Genomic DNA, 25,670 nt, shown 5'->3' with positions numbered 1-25,670 from the left:
AAAGGAAACAGCCTTAGTTCCTACAGATGACTAACCTGCATAGTCCTAGTACTCTGGATAAAAATCAAACTTCAGCAGTCAAACTATGTCATGATACCTGGAGAGAAGCCAAGAGACCTTAGTAGCAAGATTCCAGGTTCTCTCATGTTAACAAAGCAAACCTATTCAGTTAGGGGATTCGTTCTTTACATGTACCAAGTCAGTATCTGTGTAAGCATCCATGGTTCGCACAAAATCAAGACTCCTAAGAATTGGTGGACTATGGCAAAACGTTCAAACCAGGGACTTAAAAGGAAATTGGTGACATCCCCTAGGACAGTTTCATCAATACCTCCAGTGACCCATAGCTTCAGGTGCCTGAAAACAGGAACATGATGTGCTTTAATGAGTCAGACTGACAGCACCAGATGAGCGCGCCATGAATTTGATGTGAATGTATTCTGAGCACAGCTGCATTTTTCCTTATTACACAGGCCCTTGGGATAACACCCATTCTGATCTATGCTAATATGGGAGCAAGAATACATGATAAGATCATGATTGTATGGTTCAGAGTTGACTGGCTATAAACCAATAGAAAAACTATCTGCACAAATTGGGATTTCTTCCCATAACCCAGAGAGGTCCTCTCATCAGCTCCTCCATGCGAGCAGGAAACAGGGTTCATCAACAGTCAAGACTGAGGCAGAATGTTGACTTTCAAAGGGCAGCCCAGACACCTGTTCAAGGGATACACTCCACCCCATAGAACAAGGATGCCTCCTCCACCTGAAGTCTGGCCGGCACGCTAGTCAGGTATGAGCCACTGCGCATCTGGATTAAGGACCCAGAACTTTTATGGCAGGGTGAGCCTATCCCAGTGAAAGAAATGATGTCCCTTGAATTGGACATTTCATACAACAAAACCTCACTGTAGAGGATCTCTTGATGCGAGTGCAGAGACTGAACCCAGCCATCCGGCATTTGCCAGGGCAGGTGTCTGTCTCACAATGCATCTCTCATCTTGAGAACGAACATAGTCTGACAAAGGACTCAATGCAGTGCTTTATGTAAAGAACGTACAGTAGGTTCAAATTCCGTTTGGAACAATATGCACATCTGGCTGCAAAATGGTCCCAGCTCCCCAGGTTCCAAGCATTCACTCCACCTTGGGTCATTGACCCTCATGCACGTCACTATCCCTTAAAACATTATTGGAGGCCACATAGTGACTGTCTTTAGGCCCTCCTGACCGCTGGAAACCTCACAAGTGATCTGGAAAGTTTCTCAAACCAAAGAGAAAGTAGGTTCTTATAGTTGACAACGGACTGGATTATTTAAGGTGATGTCTAGGAAGGTGAATCAAGTCATTACCTCCGGGGAAAAGCAGGGATAGCCGGCAGCTTGTGAAGACGGCGCCACCACCTGATTCATGAGGCTCCGAGTTTCCGCGTGAATTAGCATCAGTCGGTGCGGTGAGCACACAACACAAGGACCTGACCAGAGGGAAGCCCAGAAGAGCACGGCCTGGAGCCATTCAAGCCTCCAGGGATCACATCAACTCTGGGCACCTCTCACAGCAAACCAGTCATCACTCTGCAAGTAACCTCACCACCGAGACACGTCTTCAAGAAGGGGGAAGGCCGACCTTCTTTCCATGAAGAGAACATGCCTCTTGCGGTCCAAACCTCCCCACAGCCTTCCCCCATCCGTATACATCTTTGTGACCTGACCTCTATTTTATCTACTAGTCTGTGTGGATAGAGCTGCAGTCAGTGGTTTTGTTGGCAACAGCTTCACTCAAGTTTAAAGAAAAATTCAAGCAAGGAGTGAAGACCTCGAGTCAGCCACAGCTTCTTGGCTCGGAAAAATGGATGCTTACGCCTTGACATGCAGTGAGCAGCTCACTGAACCTAGGCCCTAGGACCTCTTCCTGCCCAGGCCCACTCCGCTCCCCCCATCGGCTCGACAGTTAAGTTACTCTGGGTGGGTGCAAAGATATGCCAGCTGCCAGAAGGACCTGCTTCTGTGAAGCTAATCCTCACGACTCGAGAGGGGGATGGACGTAGGGCTGATGACCATGAAGACACCACAGGAGTCAGGCAGCTCTTGCGGACTCTACCCTCTGCCGTGGGAGAGGATGTGGGGAAAGAGCAGCATAGGTTTACAATCATGTGAACTCTGGTGGAAATGCCGCCTATAGGTTATGAAGAGACATGGCACCTGGCAGAATGCCGCCAAGACTGATTGTACTGGGGAAAAAGCGGGAAACTGACCCCGCTTCTGGTGGTTTAGATAAGGCCGGCCTTTGATCATCAGAACATCTTGCATGTGAGGGTCTGGTGACTGTTACAAACCCTCCAGTTTCTAATCCATAGCTGTTTGATCGATCGTACCTGTTTCACCTTAACTGGGTGCGGGGCTACGGAACACGTGGGCACTTGTAAGATTCTCAATAAAAGGACACCCTAAAAGCCTATTCAGCGCTTGGGCTTCTGAACACAGAACTCAAGTCTTTTTTCTCTCAGTTGCAGCCAGTTCCACGCTGGACGTGGAATAGCATTGTCAGGGATGCATCCCCGACACTCCACTGCGGTTATTCCCAGGGCATGCCCTTAGCTATGATCACCAGGGGCGATGGGTAAGGTCCGAGGAGCTGGCCACTTTCCTGCTCTCCCATCCAGCCAGTGACCTGGGCTGGAGTCCCAGTTCTCCTAAGGAAACCTGGACTTCTAGATCAAGAACACGTCCGTGACACTTAGTGCCCTCCCTCCAAAGGGCTGGAGCCGGGTCTCCAGGACTCAGGTTTCAAAGAGAATCGGGATGGTTTTGGAATGTGGAACAGAACCGTGCTTTGGAGAACCTCCCGACTGGACCAGAACATAAAACTTTGACCACTGGTTCAAGTTGACCAACTATAGAGCCCTTCTTTTATGTACCAGCTCACTTGGCCAGTAAGGATGGAAGAGAAGCATTTCAGAGGTCTGTGATTCCTCATTTCAATGAAACGTTTGGACTCCCACGACCGATGACAATGAACTGCCATACATTTAACCTATCACAGATGTCATGCAGGACAGGACTGTCACCAATAAAAGCACAGTTAGCACGCACCTGCCAATCTACGGAATATATTATTCAGCCCTAGAGAAGAGCACATCAGTTTGCTTTCTCATGGGAAAGTCATTACACATTCATAATGTCATCCTAGGGTTATGTCAACCTCTCTAATCTCTGCCACCACCCACAGAAATCTTGATTGTGTTGGCATTCCAGATTACGTAGAGAGAGCAGCCAAGGTGGCAGAGTGGAAAAAGCCCGAGCTCACAACTATCAGCGGGAAGACGGGAACCCGTAAGTGACCTTCCACAGACGAGCTTGCTGGCCTACTTGTTCCTGGCACTATCCTGCTAAGATGTGAAGATCTATGAGTCAGAATGTGGATGGTAAACCGACAAAGATTCAGGGGTCTGCCACATCAGTGACGCTTTTAAGTGTCTAGGGCATGCAGGGACATCACTTGCCACTTCCAAATTAAAGGACAATCGGTTGCCTTTTTGACCTCCTACCCTGAGGAAAGTATAATTTCAAAATTGGTAGGCCTACGTGTGATAAATTCATTGAGAATAAAAAATTAGGCCTCTAGATTTTAAAGACAGCACACGTCACACTTGGGAATGCTGCCCCCAAACCATCTTTCAGTGGGCTCCCTAAGGCTGCAAGTTTTGAGGACCTGTGGTTTGCCACTCAACAGAGAACCTGGCAGGTGTCAGTGTTGGCCATACCCACAGGAGGAATGGATGCAAGTCTTCAGGATTCAACAGGAATCTTGATCATGCGGACATTCCCCAGCAGCTCTTCCTGGTCCACCCTGTTAGTGTTACACTGTTAGACCTGAAAATCAGAAGAGCCAAGTACTCTGGAGCACACCTATGGCCAGGTGTGGGGGGTAACAGCAGACCCCTAAGATGTTCCGAGTAAGTTCATACATTGTCGAGAGACATGTTTCTACACCCTTAGCCTCTCTGCTTCCACTTTCCATGCTGAAAACTCCATCCTGTCCTGCTTTACCTTTACCCTATACTCCTGCTTGAAAAACGGTTGCTGTGCTGGTAGATAATTTAAGCTTAAGAACAAAGACCAAAAGGCATAAGTCATGCATGTGGTCAGCTGAAGGAGGACATAATGCATTGGTCTAGGCATGCCGGACCTGTGCAAGAGGCATGCTGTTTGCACAGCATGATATGTCCTGTTAAGAGGAAGATGAGCTTCATGGCCCCAAGGGGGTAATGAGGGGTCGTTAGCAGGATATGCATCAGCAAGGAGAGCAGGTATGAACCTAGGCCCGCTGTCTGCGGAAGCACAGGGTGGTTCTCTGGATGCTCTGCATCAATAGCTGATATATATCTATACACCTATGCAGATAGGCTTCCTCTTTACACATGATTGTAAGATGCCTAAAAGGTCAGAGTAAGAGTTTAACCAGCTATGTGACTTTCAGAAAACTATTCCACACCTGCAGCCCCCTCCTCACTTGACGTAATCCTAAAGAACAATAAAAACTGTGTGGTTTGAGGCGGCGCACTTGGTCCATGAGATTTTGAGTCCCCTGGTTCCCACCTTTGATTAAGTTATGTTAACCTTTTAAGTTTCACAGCACCCGTTCTTCAGCCCTCACCTGCTGAGCTGGCCTCGGCACACAACCACCACGAAGTAGCTACAAGACTCAGCGTGGTCCAGTGGGCGTAAGGAACCATCCTGGCAATTCCTCCTTTCATAGCAAACTCTGTGGACTCACAGTGTTAACACTTCCAAAGAACCGCAACTTGAATGCATCACGCTTGGCAAAGGATTGGTGTGCTTTGCTCAAAAACTAATGAACATTAAGTGACGCTGTGTCTCCAAAAGCTAGAACATAGGTCTGGGAACCAAGGAGTGGAATTTGGTTTCTCCTTTGTCTTAACACCCTGTGACCCAATCGGGAAATCTGTGCTTTCTATTCCTCCAAAATTCAGCAGGTCTACATGTCCTAGAGCCAAGTGCTTCTACCGGGGGATTCAAACGGCGCTGCCAGGTCATTCGGGGCTCTTTGGCCATAAGTAGACTAGCAAGATTTTCTGCTACATGAGAGGAAAGGGAAGAACCTGAAACTTGGGTGATTCATTGGAATGCCGTCTGCCGCTTCCAGGCCCAGTGTTCAAAGAGTAAATAGGCAATTACAGCAAATACGGTCTAAGGAGGCCGCCAGGGGCTCAGACCTCTTAGAGATGACCCTCGGGGCACTTACCAAAAGCAGCATCTCCGACCAGTGGACAAGCTGGCCAAGGGTGATGGAATCCAAGGTCGAAGAGGAGGAGAAAAATGTTACACCTTCCCGTGGTGGTCCCTAGAGACGAGCTGCAGCAGCAGGTGAGGTTTCGGGGTCCCGCAGGTGCCCATGGAGGGGGACCATGCCACTCTCCCTTCAAGAGAGCCCACTGTCCAGCTGTGAGGAGCACAGTTCCCTAATGGCCCCCAGCTATTAGCCCCTGTTCTTGGGGTGGCTCCAACTTAGCCGCTTCCGTCCCGTGATGTATTCCTCAGACTGGTCTCTGCTCCAGAGCTCCCTGCTGGACTGGCTGAAAATGTCAGGCTGCTCAACTTATGGTCTGACAGCTCCCTCTGCATAACCCCTGCCTCTTCCCTTCTTACAGGGGTTATTTTACCCCCAGCAAGTCTTCGACAGTCCTGATATTCCTGGCACGTATGTCCCAGAGGTCTCAACAAGGCCACCACTGCTAAGAACCAGTAGCACTGCGCTCAACATGGGCCGAGGGCTGGGAAGAGTCGGTGCATGATGCTTTTCCCCAGCGGCCTCAGGAGCCCCCCCGCAGCACATCCGTGCCCTCCCACACCTGTTTGCCCCTAACTTGTGGTACCACGGGAACTTGAAGGTGCAGGTTTGTGGGTGAGCTGGGGAGTTAATGCCCTTGAGGTGCTCACCGCCCCCCCCCGCCCCCAGCCAGTAAGGGCAAGTCACTGAGTGGCTGATTCACCCACCTTGTCCCATGGGAGTGTGGGCAGATGTGCGTACACAGCCCTGTACATCAGAGGCTCCCTCGTAGGACAGAACCCACATGCCCCGGGAGCAAGCCCGCTTCAACGCGGCCTCTGGCTTCCTCCTTCCCACACCCATTCACCCCGGCATCCTGGGTCACTGACCAGAAGGGCTACATGCAGCCCACCCCTCGTCTCATGGTCTACTCTCCAGGACCAGCACAATAGATGGAGTCCAAAATTCAGTGATACCTTAACAAAGGTGTGCCCGCGCCCAGTCCTTGTGGTGAAGCTGTAACTCCAGTGTGATGGCTGGAGGTGGGGCCTTGGGAGGTAAAGAGGTTTAGATGAGGTACCGGTGGGGCCCGTGATAGGATTACTGTCCTAAGAGACCACAGTCCCCTTGTTTTCTCCCTTATGAAACAAGACAGCCACCTGTGAACCAGAAGGAGAGCTCTCACCAGGCACCCAGTCTCCTGGCACCTTAACACCTTGGACTCCCCAGCCTTTTCATCCCTTCGGGCCCAGCAGGTCTCCAGTTCTCTAACCCCTTTCCTCCTTCCCATCCCCAAGGCTGCAGTGCTTTGGCCACTCCCCCCAGTAGCATTTCCAGAGTCACATCTCTGCTTCTCTGGAAGAATTCTGGCTCAGCGAGGGTGTCGACCACACTCACGCAGAATGCAGCCTCATGCTCTCTGGCACCGAGCAGAGGTGCGTGCGTGCCTGTCCCCTCCACCCACAAGCTGCATCTCAGACGGTGAATGGGGGGGGGGGCGGTAATCAGTGCATGAACAAGACACTCTCCAGATCAGAGCAGCAGCGAAGCCGAGTGTGAAAGGGGGAGATGCTAACATTTTTAGCGCGCTAAGGGGAACACAATTAACCACAGGTGACTAGTGACATTTCGTGAAGATCCTATTTGAAGCCCCTTTTCTGCTTGTCCTTGTATGTCCCTTATGGTCTGGTCCTTACCTCTGCTGATGTTCTTGCAGTGCCCTTACTTAGGCTGTTAATGAAACAGACCAAGCTCTTTGCTATGTTCTTGGAATATTCCCAAATGCTTTTTTTGTGTGTGTCTTTGCTAGGGCCGCATCTGTGGCAGATGGAGGTTTCCAAGCTAGGAGTCCAATCCGAGCTGTAGCCAATGGCCTATGCCAGAACCACAGCAATGTGGGATCCAAGCAGTGTCTGCGACCTGCACCCCAGCTCACAGCAACGCCAGATCCTTAACCCACTGAGTGAGGCCAGGGATCGAACCCACCACCCACATGGTTCCTAGTCAGATTCATTAACCACTGCACCACGACGGGAACTGCCCAAATGCTTTTTGTACCTCAGATTTCCAGGAATGCCTGGCCTGTGGCATCTTGACCCTGACATCTGGGGCTGAGCTTTCACTCCTGGTTCCAGAGTCAGTGGAAGTCTTTTCTGGCAAAAGCCATTGCCTAGCAAGTTGGACATAAGCTTCCGAAGAAATTCAGCTCAACAGTAGAGGCGGCCTCGATAGACTTCCAAGCCCCTCCTGAAGTGTAGCTGTGGGCCACTGGGTACACTGCCAGTGTTGGATGTACGGAAAGTGTGGGGTTTATTTCCCCAATAATTTCTTTTTTCTCCTAATACAGAATGGTGACCACAGTTACACATAAAGTCTGTTTCAATAGAGGTCTAGACTTTGCTGGGATTTCTGAGTTATTGCAGAATACCTATATCTATAGGTGTTATAAAGTCAGGACTTTATGGTTTTTCACTGTTCCTTGAACACTCAAAAAAAAAGACTTGATTCAAGTAAAAACATAGGCACTACCTCAGATTATGGTTCACCATGTTAGGCTTTTTGAATCTGCAGAAAAGCCTACTTATATCCTTCATCAAATGCGTCACCTTTGCCAAGGTGAATTTTTAAATCATGCTTCCAAAATGAAATTTGCTTTATATTTTAAAGAATCTCTCACTGGAGAAGAAAATTTAACCCTGAAGCCGCATGAGGAACATTATGAGGTGTTCACAATCCACAAGTTTTCTGAGGAAATGAGTTTTCCTGCTCAGTGCAGGACCCTGGGCCTCAGCGAGCCAGAGACCAGGCTCTCAGCAGGCATGGCATCGATCAGAGTCCACACCCCAAGATTCCTCTGAAGAGTCACAGGGCAAAAAGCAAAAGATGGCCGGACCTCCTCAAACCCCATTTTTTGTTTTGTTTTTTGCTTATTTAGGGCCACACCTGCAGCATATGGAAGTTCCCAAGCTAGGGGGTCAAATCAGAGCTGCAGCTGCCAGCCACATGGGATACGAGTGAGCTGATCTGCAAACTACACCACAGCTCACAGCAACACCGGATCCTTAACCGAGTGAGGCCAGGAATCAAACCTGCATCCTCAGGATACTAGTTGGCTCCTTAATCGCTGAGCTTTTAAGGGGAACTTCCCCTCAAAACCCCTTCTTGAGCCCCAAAGTTTCTTTCCAGGCAGCTGGCTGAGGGGAGTCCTTTGGCACCACCTGGTGGCCACAGGGCATAACAGCAGACAAAGATGAGAAGCCCCAAGGAAGCTGCTTAACACTGGTCTCCCAAGCCAGCCTGGGAGATCCTACGCTCCACTACAACCACCAGATCTTAGTGGACACAACCTCCCCTCAAACCCCACTCAGCACCAGGGGCATCCCATGGCACATTTTCCTATGCCTGTTCCTACCCACTAATCTTATCACCTTCCTTAATCCCACTAATAACCTCATCACCTTCCTTAATAAGAATCAAAAGCCTAGGCGCCTTTGTTCTATGGAACAGAGTGCCTCCTGGTCCCCCACTTTCTAGATCTAAGAGTCTTGTGTGTGCTGTTATACCGCACTGTCCCTCTTCCAGGATTCCCCGACTCCCTGCAGCGCTGGATGCGACAGAGTGGCACCCAACGTGGGGCTGGAAGAGAGGCTCTGCCTGGAGCAGAGAAATAAGGAAGGTCTGCCACGAGCTGGAGAACGTGAAACTACAGATGGCAGAGACGGTAGCCTTGCAATTGATGGAGTCACGACTGTGAGCAAGCCAAGTAGAAACTTTAAACCAGGATAACAATGGGGCAGAATCAATTCATCACAGGGAACACTCACTATATTCGGTTGTTTAAATGTTACGTTCGTTGAGACAGTCAGGGGCTGGAGTAAACAGAGCCTAAGAGGAACTGTTAGAAGCCGTGATCAAATATAAACCTTGTTTTCCAGGTGAGGGTATTGCGGACCTGGAAATGTTGCGATCTTGTGGAAGAACATTTAAACCATGCCCACAAGTCTGGGGCCTGTCTTTCTGTTTCTTCTACATGGGAATCTACCATTCCAGCCTTTTGTTATATGGGAACTACATTTTTTCGTATTTTTATGTATGCGTATATATATGTGTATATATATATATATATATATAGGGGACTGGTAAAGACGTGTTTAGGAGCCTTTGTGGGAACATAAAGAAAAACCTCTGCCTTCTGCTCCCCCTCAGACTGATCCCTTTCTTGTGAGTTTAAATAAGCCCTTAGCTGTGGAGGCAACACTAACCCCCCTCCAATCAGCCCGTCTAGAGGATCAGACCTTTTTATTAGCATGCCTGTAACTATTGTCCCCGATTCTCAAAGTCTCAGGACAAAATATCCATACGCATAACCCTTTTGATTTTAAAGCTCTTCTGGAGCAGGCAGCACAGGATGGAGTTACAGCTCCCTTTACTATGTGTATGGTAGAAAGCTTCCCCCATGGGATTGGCATGTGATGCCAGAGCCACCCTAGATGGTGGAGACTATTATAATTTGGAAGTCTAGTCTTTCAGATTTGTGTCAGGAACAGGCTCACTTAAAGAAATTTTGAAATGTTAGTTGGGACAGGCCCTTTTCTTGACTATGGTCCCTGAGCCTGGCCACCCAAAGAGAGTGGATGACAATTCCTGACAAGAGGAAATCCGCAAGGAGCTTTTGTGCAATGCCTTCAAGGCCTACAGAAACGTACCCACAATTTGTGGACCGCCTAACTACAGTGGTTACCAGCGCCAAGGAGCACATTCTCAGGCAGCTGGTATTTTAACAATCAGCATATGAAAATGCAAGTAAAGACTGTAAAAGGGCAATGACCTCTGATCAGAGATTTGGGAGGCATCTGATTTTATGAAGGTGTGTCAAGATGCAGGAAGTACTAGGTCGGTCATGCTCAAGCAATGCTTACGGCTGCATTGAAAGGAACGCTTAGCAGTTAAATGTTTTCATTGTGGAAAAGCAGGATAGACATTTTCAGAAAGAATTTCGAGCTCAATTAAAGAGGAAATCATCCCTAGCAACAGGATCATCTCCAGGACCGAGGCATAACCCTGGTTTGTGTCCTCGATGTCAGAGAGGAAATCACTGGGCTAATCAATATCGGTGTAAGTATCCCCAAAACGGCTCTCCACTAACAACTCTGGTGTCGGGAAACGGGAGTCGGGGCCTGCCCAGCCCCCTCAACCAATGAGGGCATTTGTGGCTCAAACTGATCTTAAGATAGGAAAGCATTGCCAGGAAGAAAGGGGAACATCAGGATTTGGAAGTTCGGGGACTTCTCAGGTCTTTTGGACTCAGGAAGTCACAACGGAAGTCTACAAATAACCATTAAGTTTAACGGAAAAAATATAAGGAGTTTAACAGATACTGGAACTGATGTCTCTTGTTATAATAATTGGCCTCCCACATGGCCTTTAATTACCCCCAAAATGAAGTTGAGGGGATTAGGAGTTAAGACTGACTACAGTCCAAAGTCAGCAGATGCTTTCCTGGGTGGACCAGGAGGAAAAATAGGTTATTTTAAACCTTACGTTGCTGATATACCCTATACCTGTCACTTTATGGGGAAGAGACCTCCTGCCTGCTGTTTGAGACTTAAATGGACAACTGAGGATGTCTGTAGTGGCGATTCTAATGATTCTTCCCCTGGATGGAAAACTAATGAAAAAAATTGGATACCAAAAACAGGTTTAGGAAAAAATAATCGAGGCATAAAAGAACCTAGAAACTTGCCCATTAAGCTTGGTAAACATGGAATGGGTTCGATGAGGACTTTTAATAGAGGCCATTGAAAATTCTCGCTAGCCCAGGCACATCCTATACAGTGAATTAATGATCCAATTTGGATAGATCAGTGGCCCATAACTCAGGAGAAATTGACTAAAATACATGAGCTAATAGCTCAGCAATTGCAAAGCAGGACATATTGAGGAAAGTAATAGCCCATGGAATACTCCTGTTTTTATTCTTCCTAAAAAATCAGGTAAATGGAGACTCTTACGTGATTTAAGAGAAATAAAGCAATGTACGCTATGGGAGCCTTACAACCAGGCTTGCCTTCTCCTACTGCAATTCCCTTAGATTGGGCCGGCCTTGTTATAGATTTAAGACTTTTTTCACCATACCATGAGCCCCTCTAGATAAATGTTGATTTGCTTTCTGTTTCTGCTTTAAATAACGAGGGGCCTATGAAACATATCAATGGAAAGTATTGCCACGAGGCATGAACAACAGCCCTATCACGTGCCAAAACTTTGTGGACTGAGCCCCAATTCCTGTTAGACTTAAACATCCTGAAGCACCTATTTTTCATTACATGGATATTCTCTCTGCTCCAAAAGAACAAGTTTTTAACGTCTTGCTAGATCCTGAAGTGTACCTTAAAGGGGCTCATTATAGCCCCAGATAAAAATCAAAAGACCCATTTCAATATTTAGGAACTTTGATAGAAGACCCTACTTTCAGCCACAGAAAAATGCAAGTTTGCAGGGACCAACTGAATACATTAAATGACTTTCAAAAACTATTGGGAGATATTAATTCGCTACCACCTTATTTAGGAATTACTACGAGTCAATTAACTCACCTTTTAGAAACACTGAAGGGCAATCCTGACCTTACCTCCCCCACAAGAGTATTAAGACAAGCTTCGCTTACTTTAAATGTTTTCACCTGCAATGAATAAGGAATAACGCCCATGGAACGCCATGGCCAGTGTATTCCTGGTACCTCGCCATTAGTATACTGGAAACATCTGAGGAAAATATATGGCAAGGCCCTGGTCCTTTAATAACTTAGGAAGAGGTTATGCTTGTATCTTTCCAGAAACAGAGGGAGGCTACACCTTTTTGGATTCCCAGCAGGTGAGTGAAACAGTGGCACGGAGAAGACCAACTGTCACACACGACTTCTGACGAAGGACCCTGGGAGTCTGGGGTCGACATGCTGTTACATTAGACATTCTGGCTTTACAAAAGGATGCGTCATTATCGCAGTCCAGTTTATAAGCTAGGTTTCCCCCAATAAATGAAAACCACAAAAATTAGAACAGGGCCCACAAACTCCATTCCCTCATCTTACTTGGCCTTTAATGTCTCAGGGAAGAGGCTTCTTTTACACAGTTGTACCTTAAGTTTGTTTCTGAAGCGGATTGTTGGAATATCTACAGGTAATATCAGATGTCCCATGATAACCAGGAAGTGTATATATATACACTCTGGAAAAGTATTTAAAGGGTTGTCTCCAGCCTAGATAAAAAGTTTCTTATCAGGAGTTCTTAAGCACCATATGAAGCAGTGAAGAAAATTAACTCTTAAGTTTATATTTCTCACTTAAGGGCCTCTGTATTGGACTGGTCTAGAGAGAGAACTACTGAACTTATAACTCGCCCTAAAACAAGGCTCTAATAAGAAAAACACCAATGCATGGACAAAAAGACAACATCAGAAGTAGTCCACTGTCCCAAGATTGTCACACCTGAACTCGTATGGTTACTTGTTTTACTTCTGATTTACACCCTGGTGGGTTTCTCCCCTGCAAGGCTGCTCCTATTGTTGACATTACTAGGTGGGGTCCGTCCCCTCACCTGGCTAATACCTGCTCTGATCTGGACCAAAGATACATTTCCATCTAATGTTAACGGGATGAAAGCTCTTAAATTTTTAATTATGAGCTTACTAATACTGCTATCTATATTTTATTCAGTTTGCACAAAATTGCTATTTCTTGCATTGCTGAATGGCTGATAAAATGATACACAGTCCCATCTGAGGTTCCATAGGATCTCCAGATATGGGAAAATGCAACAAGAGGGAATATTTTCCTGGACCATAAGACTACAAAGACGTGGTGCAGAGACTTTTGATCACCGCTACTAAGGTCTAGTCCAGTAACAGCCACATTGAGCTGCCTATCAGCAAAATCTTTGCCAGATCCAGGAATATCCATTCCTAGGGCCGTGGGACAAAATGGTCGAGTATATGACCATGGGCAAGCACTATGAACTGAAGTTGGCACTTGGCCTCAGCCTCTGCATGGAGTCAAACATGAGCCACTGCAGCTGCCGACCCGCAGAGCCCCAAGTGGGAACTCAGGGTGGAAACCAGGAGTGAGACGCTCTGGAAACACTGACGGAACAGGCCTTCAGAGTTATATACAGGAAATACATTCTATACAATATTCTATAAACAGCTGCACTATGTCCTAAGGATACCCCCCCATATCACCTAGAGGATAACCGCATTATTGCCCATGCCTGTTCCTGCCCACGAATCTCGTCACCTTCCTTAATCCCACTAATCTCATTACCTTTCTTAATAAAAACCACATGGGCTAAAGTCTAGGCCCTTTGTTCTATGGAACAGAGTGCCTCCTGGTCCCCCAGTTTCTAAATGTCAGAGTCCTCTGTGTTTTGTGATGCCGCACCGTCCCTCTCCCAGGATTCCATTTCCCTGCCACGCTGGATGCGACATTGGGGAGCGTTTGATAAAATTGGAATCAGAGGAGATTGTTCTCGATACTTACACATATGGCAGTAAACATAGTGTTATGTATCTAAAAATGTTCCTAGTAAGAGAACTCACTTTTTGTCACACAATCACCAGAGGGAATAAAGCAGTTTCTATGGTTCATTCCTTGCGTTAGCTGGAAGCAGGTCAGAAATGGGGGCACAGCAGCACTTATATTTTCCTTCAAAGGACAGTCTAGTTCGAAAGCCCACAATGGTCAAAGCGGACATAGCTCACAGGCATTTTCTAAGGATGGCTTTGGCTTTTTTTTTCCTTTAATACCATGGAGTATATCCACAGTACATGAACAGCAAAACTGAATTGCCTGACAATTCAGACAAGGTGGCTATTTTGTCAAATCCACTCACTGCCCCTTAGCAGTGATCAATTTCAAAATTCATGATAGATGAAAACCATGATGCTTAATCAAGCCCTTTGTTGTTATATCCAAAGGGCTTCATGCCAACTGAGTGAAGGGAGAAGATCTACATCCATCATTGAAGTTCATTCAGAAAGTCCGGCCACTTAGAGGACCCCGAGAGCATGGTTAAGCTGCAGGTTTGCTTTAACCGCCCCACCACCCAAAGGCTCCAGCCCAGCCTACAGCAGTGCTGCCACTTGACTAGAGACCAGCAGGGGACGCTTGAGACAAGTTCGGGTCCTCTGGCCACGCCTATAGACTCCTTTCCTCTGGGAGAGCAAGGGGCTCGATCCTCTTGGCCAACAGCTCCCTCCAGCCGGAGAACCTCACATGAGGACCAGCACCCACTTCTCTGCAAGCTCAGACTGCACTTTACAAGCAAGAATCAGTCTAGAAGAGTGAGCTCAGACTCAAAAGGGGGCGATAACACCTTGGAGATGCTCTGGGCTCCGGGAGGGGCACAAGCCCAGGGGTTAAGGATGCTCCCCATTTAGTGCTAGGGTGGAGGGGGGGCCGTTGGCAGTGCACCCCTGCCCCATTCTGCACGGCCACTCAGGTGAGCACACAGCTTGTACTGGAGGCTGACCTTCGAAGGGCAGGATTGGATGTCCAACTTCCCCCTTACCAGCAGGTGCTCCAGACACTTGTACCAAGTTATCAGAAATGCCCCCCCCCCCGGCTCATACAGCCCTTTCTGGGTACAGGTCCAACCACAGGTGGCCACTCATGACACTGAGACCCAGTCACTCCAGGGCAGGACACCCCCACCAGTGCAGACACTGCTATGCTTTCATATCCTTGCACTTTTAATAAATTGAAGGTTTAATAAATTGAAGGTGCATTTTAATAAATTGAAGGTTTTGACAACCCTGTGCAAACCTATCACATTGTTCCAACAATGTGCACTCACTGCATGTCACACAATCCTCGCAATATTTCCAACTTTTCCATTTTTGCATTTGCCGCGGCGATGTGTGGTCAGCGAGCTTTGGTGTTGCTATAGTAACTGCTGGGGGCATGAACCACACCCATATAAACAAATGCATGACTGCTTCACCAACTGGCCCTTCTACCCTCCTTCCCCACCTCGTGCCTCCTTCTCTGAGACAACACTGAAATTAAGCCAGTCAATAACCCTAGGCTGTCCTCTAAGTGGTCAGTGAAAGCAAGAGTCACATGTCTCACTTTCAGTCAAAAGCTAGCTAGAAATTAAGCTTCGTGAGGAAGGCAGGTTGAAAGCCGAGACAGGTGGAAAACAAGACCTGCAGCTGTTAAGTTGTAAGTAGAGTAAAAGCTCTCAAAAGTGCTACACAAACACACCAAGTTCAACAGCCTCACACTGAGGACACAGAGCGCTTTAGTGTCTGGATGGGAAGGTCAACCAGCCACGAACACTCCCCTTCAGCCAAAGCCTAATCCAGAGCAAGGCTGCAACTCTCTCCAATATCAAGTTGGAGAGGTGAGAAAGCAGCATAAAGAAGTTTGAACCAAAAGGCAGAGGGTATTTCGTGCAGGTTAAGGAAAGAGCCGTCTCCATTACCCAAGGGCAGGGGGAGGGAAGGTGCCGAGGGGCAGGCTGCAGCACATCACTCAGAAAATCAAGGTAGGATGATGGCTAATGGAGGGGCCACACTGAACGTGCAGAGAACAGCCCCACACTGGAGACTCATAGCTGAACACAAGCCAACGCCCAGCTTCAAAGGACAGGCTGAGAGTCTTGCTCCCTAGCTGCTTTAGCCTCGGGACAAGGTCAGTTACACCAATCTCAAATTCCTAGCCCCTGAATTAGGCTACACTGATTCTGCCTGTTCTCCATAAACAGCAAAAGCTCTAACGACAGCACATGAACAAGCTTTCCTGGGTTGATTGTAAACTTACTGTTGAGGTTTCTTGCTCAGAAAGATTCAAGAGATTCTTGCCCACTGAATGCACCTGGTCACTCTGGGGCTCTGACGAAGATGTCCAGAGACTCAGGTTGTTCCCATGCCTAACCCATCAGCCATTCGGTAGCCATGGATCAAGAAGAAGTCACCTTCACTTTCAAGACATTTCAGAGGGCTCTAGCTGCCAGGGAGCCATTCATCTGGATCTGGGCCAAGTGAATTCAAACTTTCTGGAAAGGAGTCACCTTTCTAGATGCCATGAAGAACATTGCTGTTCATGGGAAGAGGCCAAAAATTCCAATCCTCAGATGACTGAAGGGTTTCAAGACTTTGTAGAGGAAGTAACTACAGATGTGATAGAAATGGGGAGAGAAGCAGGGGGAGAGGTGGAGCCTGCAGACATGGCCAAGCTGCTGCAATTGCCTGATAAAACTAATGCATGAGGTGGTGCTTCTTGGGGATGAGCAGAGATCCACCCCCAGCGGAGATGCCATGAAAACTACAGAAATTCAGTTAATGCAGCAGCAGGGTTTCAGAGGATGTTCAGAGTTCTGTGGGCAATAAACCTATCAGACAGCTTTGCACCTTACAGAGACAGAGTGAAAAGTCAAGCACAGTGGCAAACTTCATTGTCTTGGAGACACAGCCGCAGCCACCCCAACCTTCAGCGACCACCACTCATCACGGAGGAAAAGACCTTCCAACCAGCAGATTACAACTCACTGAAGGATCAGGCGAAGGTCAGCAGTGTTTAGCAATGAGGTATTGATGGCACCTGCCATGTAGACCTGCCATTGCACAGACTACAGTGTAACCTCGAACTTTTATATGCTTTGGGAAACCAAAAAAATTCATGCGACACTAATTTGCTTTACTTTAGTGATCTGAATGGAACCTGCAGAATCTCTGGGTATGACTGATGCTTTAGAACTGGCCCCCCTCCCAGGATTCCTAGAAGAATGGAAACAAGTTCCCTGGTAGTCCAGAAGTTAGGACTCGGGGGCTTTCACCACTGCAGCCCCAGTTCAACCCCTGTTCTGGGAGCCGGGATCCAACATCAAGCTGTTCCACGCTATAGCTTAAAAAAGTAAACAGCAGTCAGTCCAAAGAACTCCTACAAGCATGATAAAAGCACTTAAGTCTTGATTCTGAAAGGTGGGATCAAAACTTAATATTTCTATTCTTACTGATCACTAGACAGACCCCTCTAACCCCAGTGATTTAAGACGCCTAGAGAGATGCCGGAATCCAAGGGTAAGCACATGGCGAACCAGCCAATGCTCAGGGCTGCCTGCCTAAGCAAGGTGGGCACATTCCTAAGGGCTGTGACACACAGGAAATCTCGTGAGACAAGATGCTCCCAGAGAGATCCTACATACTTGGTTCTCTGCCAAAACGTCACTGGCTTCAAGATCTGAGATTACTTTAGAGCTGATCTGCCTGTTATGAGTTCATATTTGAGGAAAGATGATTGAGCCTTCTGTTCTGTTGACTTAACAGCCAATGACTGACAACCCACGCAGAAAGGCTCTCAACCGTCAGAATGGGCAGTGGCACTTCCTGATCCAGATGGTAATGAAGCAGATGCGACTTCCCAGGTGCTCGGGTTCAAGTATGAAACTGCAAGGAGTTGACTTTGTCCTCTAGTGGCGGGGGGGGTATTCCCCAAGGACCTCAGGAAAACATAGAACCACTTCAGACCTGACAGTTATTCAGAGCCCTAAACACATGATTACCCTTTGACCCAGCAATTCCTGTGAAACTGCTTAAATCCATCCATGTTACAGGGTCTCATAACTACACCACCTTTCGCCGCTAATATTCACAAAAGCAAGATCCATCAAAAGGTAGAGAAATAAGACCTGCTGACATGCAAGCAATGGTCTGTTAGGAGAAATGAATGAATGTGACATTGTCACAACGTGCTAAAATTTGAAGTTATTCTAAGAGAAATAAGCCAACGAGACAAATGCTTCACAATCAAATTACATGAAATAAGAACAGGCAAGTCAGGGACAAAAAACATTAGAGGTTGCCAGAGGCTGGGGAAGGGGCATTGGGAGTCATCGCTTCATCGTGGCAGAGCTTAAGTTATGAACAAGTTCTCAAATTACACTGGCACTACTGTCACCAATCCTACACTTAAGGAGTGGTCCAGATGGCAAATTTTATATGTATTTGACCACTCAAGCTTTTAGGGGAAAGAAACAGCAGCTCGCCACTCCAAGATGAGATTGGATTGTTAAAAAAGCTCTCCTGTTACAAGACCTAATGCTTCTGTCCCCCTCAAGTTCATAGGTTGAATCCCTAAACCCTCAGTGTGATAGCATTTGGAGGTGCAGCCTCAGGGAGGGAGGCTTCGATGAAGTCATGAAGGCAGAGCCCCATGATGGGATCGGTGCCCTTTTGAGGTGAAGGAGGGGCCAGGGTTCATGCTCTTCACCAGGCAAGGGCACAGAACGGAGGCTGCTGTCTGAGCTCAAGAAAGGGCCCTTCAAACACCCACCAAACCTGCTGGCCCCTGGACTCCCAAGCCTCCGGAATTGAGAAACAGGTCTGTTTCAGCCACCCAGTTCAAAATATACAGGAAAGCTAAGAAATTTCCCCAGGAGTTAGGCTCTGACATGTAAAGAGCTTGGAAGTCACCTCATCCATCATAGCAAGAAGGAGCATTGAACGAACTGCAAATAAGTTCGATCCAAAGATCAGGTCACAGGCCCAACCACTGGCAGAATGCTGACTTCAATTACAGGGGACATTCAGAAGAATCAAAAGGAAACTAAGTGTCCTCAACAGACACAACAGAAAGCAAGGGGTGCCAAGCGTACACCATGTCTTTTTCAGGCACTGGAAAGGAGGAATGTTGACACATTCAGCAACGTGGGCAAATCTCCACGTGAAGCAGACCCAAGGACCCACGGGGTCTTGGCTCCACTTGTGCCAGAACCGGCAAGCACCCGCCGTCGCCGTGTTGCTCTTTTGTATGTCCTTACAGTCACGCATCCCACCACGAGGACATAGGTCCAGGAGCTCAAGAGGCAGCAAGGGCCCAGCCATCTAGAAAGCGCTGTCAGCTAACAGCTCAAAAGGCATCTCCCTGGTAAGCCAAGGTAGCCAGTTAGCATCATTGAACTAGAACTTGTTTCACAGACTGAGCTGCCTTCACTGATCAAGCTCACAACATACACGTCCTTCCAGCATCACATAGCCTGAGTAACTAGAGACCCCCCTTTTACCACCCTGATAAAGCACCTGACACTGGACTCTTTAGGATATGGGCCCAAGATGTCTTACAAGAACTTGGGGTCAACTAGTTGACTAATTCAAGCTCCCGCCAGTTAAGACTGGCTGCTAGGACCATCAGCACTCTAAACTGGGCATGCCTGAGTGTCCAAAGGATGGCTTTTTGATGTCAGGGCCAAAACCTCCTTCAGATCAATCCAGCTACCATTTTCCAAACACAGGCCCCATGAAGCAGCCTGCAGCTTAGCTGTGGCTCCGCAGAGCCGCGATTGCCTATTTCCAACCATTCCCTACACTGCCCAGGCCTCAGGCCACCCTGCTTCTTTATCCCATAAATACCCTGAGCTGCTTCCCCCTTGGGGTGGGGGGGATTTAAAGAATTCCTGGGCTCAGCTGCTTCACGAGTAACCCTTTCTCTGCTGTAAAGGTCTGCATTTCAGCGTTTGGCTTGCTGGGTGTCAGGCTGAGGAACCCGCTTGGTAACACCTGTGTATCAGGCCCCGAGTCCCCATCTGAAGCAGCTTCCTGCCCCCCCTCTTCTCAGTAACTCCCACCCTCCATTTAACAAGGGGGCCACATTCCCCTCAAAAATACCTGGAAAGCTGAGGGAACTGGACCCTTGACCAACGTGCTTCTGACAGACGAGAGGCACTTGTTTCTGGCACACAGGGGCCCCGGGGGCAGTCCTGCCCAACAAGGGGCCTAACGAGCCCATCCCCCCACTGCCAGCACAAGCACAGTCCTGCCTGAACACCTCAGGTTAGGCTGCTCGCTCCAGTGTTTGGTGGGAGAGGAAGGAGCTGCAAAAACCCCGTTCCCTGAGTCATCCTTGGTGAGCTCACAAGATGGCAGCTAAGGTCCAGAGTCATCCTGAAGCAACAGAACCCCTGGAACCACCAAGTCCGTGAAAGCCAGGCAGATACAAAACCCTCTGGCAAGCAAGCCCCATTTGCTCCCCAGGCAACATCCAGAAACTTCTCAGGTGAGGCCGCCACCCTGTCCACAGCCTGAACAATGACTCAAGGCCACCAATAGCCTAAGGTCTGGCATGTGAACGAAGAAACTCCTGTGGACATCTAGAGACCACTGCTGTCTCCCCAAAGTGACTAATCCTGCAGCTGGTAAGGGCGAGACAGGGTTTAGGCATCTCCACAAAGGAGGCGGGAACGTCAGCACCTCCGAGGATGCGCAGAGGTCAGGGGAAAGCAAACAATGAACACAAAGCCTAGTGGGCCGAGTCACAGGCGCCAACAGAACTAAGCACCCTCGAAGGTCACATGGCAAAATAAAGTCAGTGAAGGACCACTCACTGATGACAATAAAAATGCAGCTGTCACCAAAAAGATGACATTCCCCCTCCTAAACCCGAGAGCTCACTGAGGCAGCCCAGCAAGGGAAGTGATACCTGCTGAGTCCCAAACCACCCGTGGATCCAGGACTATCTGATTACAGGTTGAGCCATTTGGCCCCTCTGAGGACTGGATCTACCACGCCCTTTTCCCCACCTCTCATCTGTCACAGCATCTCAAGGGAGGACGACGACAGAGTCTACATCCATCAAGAACAGAAGTTGGGTCAGGGAGGGTCACGAATCCAGCAGCAACCAAGCCAGACACTAGGTGGTCACCCACAAACCAGCAGCTCCATTCCACTCACGGCGACTCCACCCACCTCAGCCTTCAAGTGCCCCAGGGTCAAGCACATTTCACCCATCCTCAAGGGTTAACATGCATGTTGATTTGATCAGAGGAACAAGGACCCCCCCCCCGCTAGTGACATTAATCATTGGCTTTAGTCGCCTTGGCACAAGGTAAGGTTCAAGAACAAGATGGCACAGTAGTGAACGGGCTCAGGCTCACCTCTCACGAAAATGCCATAAGCCACAACTGCTGCTCAACCAAAGACTGGAAACTACCAGAGAAAATATTCCACACCCAAAGAAGCCACATCAAGACAGGAGGAGCTGCGCTTTCGCCATATAAGCAACCCCACGCCTGCCAGGTGGGAGACCCACAGACTGGAAAACTATCAGAGGCTCTCCCACGGGAGTGACAATTCCTAACCCCAGGTCAGGTTCCCCAGCCTGGGGCTGGCATTAGGAGGAGCTGCCCCCGGTGCATTTGCTATTGAAGTTCCAGCAGGGCTTCAGCTCCGTGGGACTGGGGGAACCAGACTCTTCTCTTGGAGGGCGCACACACACTGGGGCCCAGGGCAAAGCAGGACTCACGCCTATAGAATCTGGGCCGGACCTCCATGCAGGTCTTAGAGGGTCTCCTGGGGAGGCTGTGGGCTCACTGTGGGGTCGGCACACGGGAGGCAGAGACCCCAGGGAACAAACATCGGTGTGAGCGCCCCCCACCCCCCTTCACAGCCTGCAGGCTCCAGTACTTAGAAGCCAGACAGCAAGGCGGGAACATGGCCCCCTCTAAACACACCCCTTGACACAACCCAGCTCCACCCACCAGAAGGCAGGCCCCTCCCATCAGGAAGCCTGATCAAACCCCTAGGATTCACTTCACCCAACAAGAAGCAGGTAGAAGCAAGAGGGGCTACAAGCCTACAGCCTAGAGAAAGGAGACCAGACACAGAAGGCTGGAAAAAAGTGAAACGGCAGAGAAATATGCTCCAGCCAAAGGAACACGACAAAATCCCAGAGTAAGAGGCGACAGACAGGTAGCCCCCATGAAAGACCTCAGAGTAATAATGATAGTAAAGGTTGACTCAAGACCCTGGAGAACGCAGGCATCGGGCACAGAGAAGAGCCAGCTTACAGAGGCAACATTATCCAAACACCCAACAGCCCTGAAACTCAACATTACACACGAAGGGAAACTTCATGTCGTCTACACAGCAGAAACACTGCTATCAGTGCACCGTCCCAGCCCTCACAAGGCTTCCCGTCCGGCAGGGACTACAGCTGAGTAGGGCCAACTTAGACATCAGGTGACCAACAGCAAGTCCTACAAGTTCAAGTCATGTCTGTCATCCAAGTGCAGATCACCAGCTCCAGGGAGGGCCCTACGTCCCCAGGGCCCCCACCGCAGCCCCCTCCCCTGGATCCTGGCTGTATGCCAACCTTTCTCCAAGCCCCACCCCCAGGTTTGCTTCGTACCCAAAGTTGGGAAAAAAGACCTATGAACTTCCGAAAGACTAAAAGGTCATTGGGTACCACATCATGGCAACGAAGAGGCAGAGGCATTCAGAGTGACGTCATCGGATTCCCACGTCAGGCCTTGACTCCCGTCACCTGGTTTCCTCCCCCAGGGCGGGCGTTCTCTGCCTCCTGAGGGCTTTGCTGGGAGCCTTTTGTGGTTGGTAGGAAAAGCCAGACCCCACTTACAAACATCTTCAGCAAGCTGGCCGCTTCCTCACATCTTCCTGGGAGAGACCAGCTCAGCCTGGACCACGAGGGGGGCCCGGTCAGGACCCCAACCTCTGCATGCCCAGGGCAAAGGCTTCTGGGTTTAAAAAGATAAGATTCCCCCGTTCAAGCGGTCCCCTTTGTCTTAACTGACCTCACGTTCCAAGGTCCTGAAGAGAAGACGGTGGTAGGGGGTGAAGAATTTCATCACCAGGTGACTGCCACCAACACCACCCTATTACCCTGAGTACCTCTACCCAAGAAGGTGCCCGAGGTCCCCATATAAGTCCCAAGTCAGGACTGCCATGCATGAGGGCAATCACCACCAAAAGCCTCATGAACTTACAACCCCCATTTTTCTAGGTGGTCCAGGAAGCCCCCCCACCCCCGCCCCGACTGCAGCCCGTTCCCAGCTCCAGGGCAAGGCCGCTGGAATTTGCGAGCATCTTGCTTGGTACGTTCCAAGGCTGAGCTGTGTCATTTTGGCCTGCCAGGCACCTAGAGGACACCGTTTGTCCTGGGATCGGGTTCCCAGGGCACATAAGATGAAGAGCTGAGAAGGCCACGCCTGAGTCTCCTCCCCACTTTCAGCCTGTTACCAGGTGGTCAGCAGGATTCAGACCTTCCCTCTGGTCTGTTTAAGGGGAAACAGGGCAACCCCCGCCATAGCCCAGAACCAAGCAAACACGTTTAGCGAATCCCCTCCCCATCCACCCGCTGTGCAAACCCCAGCACAGGCTCACAGCTCCAGCCTCCGCCTCATCCCCAGGGACTACTCAGACATGGGCACCACCCCCAGGGCTCCTGTGCCCACCTGCCTTCAGTCAGGCTGTATCCTCACCCCCACCTACTCTCAAGCCTCTTTAGACCCCAGCAAGGAAACCCTGCTCTGATCTTGAGCTCTGCTTTGTGCAGGCAGTGTGGGTAAGGAAGGTAAAGCCCTGTTTCACACCTAGCTGGAGCCTTGCCCCTCAGGACTCCAAAGCCCCAGCTGTTCTGAGCCCACATATCCCAGAAGGTCAAAGCCAGCCATTGCGTGAGATGCTGACTTCAGCCAACACAGGCACCAGTCCTCCTGCCTCTGCAGCAAAGGAAGACAGCAGAGGACACCAGTTCACAGCCACCCAGGAAGCACGTTCTTACCCAGACTGGCCTCCAGCTTCAATGAATCAGTAGACCCCAAGCACTTGGTGGAAGACTCCATACCAGCCTGGGGCCTGAGCGTTTTCTGCTGAGCTTTGCCATTACAAGGCGGGTTCCTCTAGATTTCAATAGCTTCCTAAGGGCCCTGCCCTCCAGAAACCGCAGGGACAAGGGGTGAAGGTGGGACTCAGGCACCAACGCTCCACCGCATGACAGGAAAAGCCCCGACTACGCAAGGTGACAGGAGCAGCATTCCTAGGCCAGCCAGGGATCCAACACCAAAGCAAGCTAGAGCCGGAAGCCAGGGACAGCCCTCAAGCAGTAGTCTGGGGAGTGTTCCCTGCCCATTAAGCCTCAAAAGATTTGCTTGCCTCCATCTGCAGGCCTTGACTCCTAAAGCACTCTGCACTCCAAAGCCACCCCCACCACCTCCCGGGAATCTTGACAGGTGCCAGTTCGTGGGGAGCCACACGCCTCCCCTAAACTCAAGACTCTTCCAGCGGTTACAGACCAACTCTTCCCCTGACCACGCCCCCCCCGCCCCCATTGAGTACTCCCGTCTCATCACAAACCCTTGCCAGCGTGGAGTCCGTCTCCAACACCAGGCCCTAGCAGTCCTTATTACAGTTTAGAGGAATCAGCCTTTTAGCCGAGAGCTCTTGGGCACACAGCCGTGTCTGGAACGTAGTAAAGATGTAATGGATTCAGAGTCAACATCGATTTTGCCACATACCTGAAGAGCAATCTGACAGTAGATAAACATGCTTTATAAACCTCACCTGAGTCTCAAAACACTCATCTACCACTTATGTTAGATAGTTGGCGAGCAAGGTGAGAAACTAGCTAGCAAGACCTTGTGTCACCGCACATCCGTGAGGCTGAAGCTCGTTTGTGTTCCACACTCAATAACGGGTGCATCGGAAGCAGACAGAGCAGCCTCCTATCCAGAGCCACTTGAAAGCCAGGTACCTCAATTCTTTTGAGCTAACCTAGAACTGAATAGGCAAAACCAAGTCTACCTCCACTGAGCTGCGGGCACAAGTAATTTAGAGCAACTACTGACTGATTCAAAGCAGTTGATTCTTGACACTCTTCCTCGCTATTATGTCAAAGTAACTTTAGTCCTGTTAGCGATCTGATTCCCATCGCGGGGCAATTTTTTTTTTTTTTTTTTTTAAAACAGACAAGTTCCCCACTTCCCTTAAGTCTGAGCTCATCTACTGACACTCAAGTTTCTCACTTCCGATCCCCCCCAGCACTATTAGCTCAAGCCAGTTCCCTTTATACTGAGCCTGACTTGGTTCATCATCATTAATGACTCAGCCGTAGAGAGCTGATTTGCTACCTCATCAGCTTTACAGGAGGTTAACTTCGGGACTCCGAGTCCTCTTTAAGGTTAAAGATAGTTCGTCTTATCCAGGTTGAGATGTTAAGATGGCTGGACCTTCTAAATTCAGACTGTTTGAATCAAGTGAGGACAATGTAAGACGATACATTTATTCTCAGAACCATATCCAGGGCCCACCCCTCAGGGCACCCAAGAACCGGTTCTTCCAGCTGCTGGGACTTGTGTCTAAGACCACAGACCTGCGTGGTGCCCCCAACAACATTGCAACCCTGAAAAATTATCCGTGTCAGGACCCTGGACCCACACATACATCCCCCCACCATAGCTGGGGCTCCTACCCAGACCCAAGGGACAAAAATCTTTGTCACGGTAGAATGGAAGACGCTGCATGACGTCACCTACCCCCGTGCAAGTCACCGCCCAACTGCAACTCGAAGAAAGTCACCGTGTTTAACATGTGGTAT

General features: G+C 49.2%; 1 long non-coding RNA gene across 1 annotated transcript; it reads left to right on the top strand.

Moving 5' to 3' along the window:
* On the top strand, positions 8,351-25,038 carry LOC110262055. Its single transcript, XR_002346556.1, has 2 exons — positions 8,351-23,242; positions 23,274-25,038. It is a non-coding gene; the product is annotated as an uncharacterized LOC110262055 (long non-coding RNA).

This window comes from Sus scrofa, chromosome 8 (assembly GCF_000003025.6).
Source record: "Sus scrofa isolate TJ Tabasco breed Duroc chromosome 8, Sscrofa11.1, whole genome shotgun sequence".
Lineage (NCBI taxonomy): Eukaryota > Metazoa > Chordata > Mammalia > Artiodactyla > Suidae > Sus > Sus scrofa.
This window is presented reverse-complemented; position numbering and strand designations above follow the sequence as displayed.